The sequence below is a fragment of the Eucalyptus grandis genome, chromosome 5 (genome assembly GCF_016545825.1).
Source record: "Eucalyptus grandis isolate ANBG69807.140 chromosome 5, ASM1654582v1, whole genome shotgun sequence".
Classification (NCBI taxonomy): domain Eukaryota; kingdom Viridiplantae; phylum Streptophyta; class Magnoliopsida; order Myrtales; family Myrtaceae; genus Eucalyptus; species Eucalyptus grandis.
The window spans coordinates 15,754,215-15,758,008 of NC_052616.1; the positions used below are offsets into that span (position 1 = coordinate 15,754,215).

A 3,794-nucleotide genomic window follows, 5' to 3' on the forward strand; every position below is an offset into this window, starting at 1 on the left:
TGGCAATTTTTATGATTTTTTCGAATGTTTTTAATGATTTTTTATGATTTTTTTATTAATTTTTTTCCTTTTTTCTTTTCTTTTTCCTTTTCTTTTCTACTTTCTTCTTCGTGGTTGCCGGCGAGCCTCACCGGAGGCTCGCCGGCCACCGGGCGAGGGCCACGAAGCCCTCACCTGCCGCCAGCGAGGGCCGTGGCCCTAGCCCGGCCTCTCCGAGCCGCCGGCGAGGCGCCATCGCCGAGGCGGAGAGGCGAGGGCCACAAAGCCCTCGACGGCTGCCAGCGAGGGTCGCGACCCTCGCTCGGCCTCGCCCGGCCTTGCCGCCGAGTCCCCGGCGCCTCCTCCGCTGTCGACCCGGAGCTTCTCGACCTCGTCACCGTTGCCCTCACCTCCACGAGATCCCATTCGAGACCCTGGTTTCCCACCTCCCGCGACTCACGCCGTCGCTCCTCCGCCCGATCTTCGCCTCCGAAACCTTAGCCCGCCGCCCCAACACCCTCCTCTCCTTCTTCCGAGGCTGGCCTCACCCGCGGCCTAGGCAAGGCCAAGCGAGGGTCGCAACCCTGGTCGGCGGCTAGCGAGGGCTTCGCGGCCCTCGCCTCCGCCCTGGCGATGGCCGCCATGGCCTCGCCAACCATGGGTGAGGCTGGCCTCGCCCAGATCCGGGCAAAGCCGCCTTGCCGGCAGCTCTGGGAGAGGCCGGGCTAGGGCCGCAGCCCTCGCCGGCGGCAGGCAAGGGCTTCACGGCCCTCGCCTAGTGGCCGGCGAGCCTCACCGAAGGCTCGCCGATAACAACGAAGAAGAAAGCAGAAAAAAATTAATAAAAAATTCGAAAAAATCATTAAAAAAATCATAAAAATTGCCACGTCGTCGTCGACCACCGGCCGACCAAAATTGGCCGGATGGATTGAATTGGTACCAATATTAAAAGGTTTAGGACTGAATTGGTCCAATTGTAAAGTTTAGGACTGAATTGGTACCAATGCAATAGGTTTAGGACTTTTTTGGTACTTTTCCCAATAATACGGTGTATCTATAATGTTGGCAACCATCTAAACAGCTTAAAAAAATGATTTGTGTCACTATCTATAGATCTTTTGATTTCATAAAATTCAATGAATTCGTCATTTCATTCAAGTTTTTCACTCTATCACCAATCAATAGTTGGACAGAAGCCTTGCAACATGGCCAGCTATTATTTCTTTTTTCTATGGAGTGTCGGGATCATAACAAATACACAAAAAGATCTTAACAATTGTTTGTGAAAATCAATTTGCGATCGACGATAGACTGAATAATTACCCGACATATTAAAATGCTTTAATGATATAGAGTTGTGGGCATCAAGATGTCATGGCATTATACTATACTAGTAATGCCATTCATTTTGTGGAATATGTTCACCCAATTAAGCGATATAACTGTTCGCCTCAAATAAGAGAATATCCTCATGAACTTGTTGCCAAGGCAATATGAACTTCTCTCTATACATATTTTTATAACCCTCAGAAATTCTCATTTGGATCAAAGAAACCATGAACACGCGCTGGCAAAATCATTCATGGTTTGACGAAGAGATTTGTACGATTCCATCATTATCGCGTCCCAAAAGAGGACGACCCTATTAGAAAAGACACATAGCATTTGTTTCCACTTCGAGTAATTGCACTCCCTTATCTGCACTAGGTTCCTTGATCATCACGCGATACGCTTCCAGTTCCTGGGTGCACCTATCGATCCTATGACGACACCATCAGTATTGAGCTTGTGCCAGCCTTCGTGGCGGTCACTTCCAATGATGAAGAGCTCTATTCCTATGCTCCTTTCGCCGCCCGCACCACCCCCCCCTCAACCCAACCAATGTGTGTCCGACTTAGCGCCGATCCAGTCCCTCAGACTAAGATCATAACTATGGTGAAGGGGAGAAGGAGCACCAATGTTAGCCCAACATTCATTAAGGACAGATAGTGCTGACATTCAAATCTCTTCTCGCCAGAGTGGATCTCGTGGCAATGCTGTGAGTGACATTAACCAAATGAAAAATCGAATGTGAGGAACAGCATCCGCTTTCCACGCGCAGCTCCCAGTCTTCTTCCGGCTTTCTCCAAGCATCCAAACCTTCAGCCAAATGATAAACATCGTTCAAAGTAAAGCGCCAGTTCCTAGAGAAACTCCAACCGAACTCAGGGTCTCCCTTGCCCCTCTTCCGATCTGGACTGCCTGTATCATATTCAGAATCTCGTTAGGAAGCGATAAGAGAGTCTGGAAAAGTCCCAAACTCCCGTAGAAATCGAACAAGTCCTTCACTTTCAACTCCAAATCACTGACACGTCGAGGCTCAATTACTAGATCCCCTAATGGACCAGACCCTGGTCAGATGTCAAGTACGCTTTCCAACTAGTGAGCCTAGTCCGAGCCTTCTCAATGATGAACCCAAAACGACAAGCACTAACACGATCTGTATGCAAAGTAAATCCCGACTAGCAACACCTAGACAACCCAAGCCATCTGTGGAGATCGTCATAAGCAGCAATAATACCAGAGAGTTAAATCACACTCATCATATCATATCTCCGGAAAAGAAGACCTCGGATTTACTGAAAATTTAACCTTTTTCCCAGAATCCTCACAGAAAGACTTGACGGTGTCTACTACCAATTGACAACCAGCCTCAGTAGCCTCTCCAAACGGAAAACATTCCACTGGTAAAGAATAAATGCGAGAAATCCAAGGCCCCTCTCGAGGCCTTCATCGGCTTCCAATTGCCATTGCGACATTCCTCGGTAAATAAATAGCCTAGTATTTCCATATAACGGATAAATAGGTAAAGGGTAAATAAGATCACCTTGCTTTAATCCCTACACGGCGAGAAAGGACATAGCATACCACCGTTCACAAATGATAGCAGTAGAAGCAGTAGTAATACAAATTCACCTGTAATTCGAGATTGGTTTTACAGCAAAGGAACCGGTTCTTCGCTTCAGTGTGTTGCATCATAGAACATCATCTTGCGTTCACCTCCCGCCGGGGATGAGGCTAGCCTAGCAAGGACTAATGAGATCATCAAGAAAAAGGCCTCAAATGCCTGATAAATAAGCAAAGCCTTCCTAATTTTCCAGTTCTTCCATTTTATGCGGCAAAACATAAATTGTATGTTTTTGATCCTCTTTCTTCTTCTTTTTTTGTGTGTAGCATGGCCCAAAGGTAGCATGTAACAAATAAAATGAACGAAGTTTTCATGGATTAAAGTTCAGTGAGATCAAACAAAATAATTTTGCGAGTCATATTAGCTACTTAACTCTCGTTTAGCGTGACATAAGATTACAAACATCTTTTTTAAAATTTGTGCAATTTGTGTAGTCTGAAATAAACAAGGAGAAAAATTCTTCTCACCCCTTTTTTTTTTGTCAATCCTCTACCCGAATATGGAAACTTACCCATTGCCCCATGCTTCCTCCACGACCCCCCAAGACCATCTCGACAGCCACCGTTTCCGATAGCTACCTTCGCCTCGATAAAATATTCGATGGGTCCATAGCGTTTACATCAACTGCTGGTCATGTTGCGAGTATTTTTTACTCACGTCCGCTTATAAATTGACTCGTGTTTGTTGATGTGGATGGGAAAAGACAATTAAAATATGTTTCTACTTCCACCGACCATGAAACTCGGACGAGCCGCCTCGCGTTTGTTTTTTCAGTTTGCCTTTTGAGGTCATGGATGAGCAAGGCATGTGGTCATGATTGGCAGCGTCACCGGCCAGCCATGATAGCAGCAACATCAATATGGACGAG

The 3,794-nt window shown here is 46.5% G+C and overlaps 1 long non-coding RNA gene across 1 annotated transcript; it reads right to left on the bottom strand.

Moving 5' to 3' along the window:
* Positions 1 to 1,859: 1,859 nt before the first annotated feature.
* LOC120293384 lies at positions 1,860 to 3,794 on the bottom strand. Its single transcript, XR_005551144.1, has 3 exons — positions 3,438 to 3,794; positions 2,935 to 3,051; positions 1,860 to 2,220 (listed from the first exon to the last, which is right to left on the bottom strand). It is a non-coding gene; the product is annotated as an uncharacterized LOC120293384 (long non-coding RNA).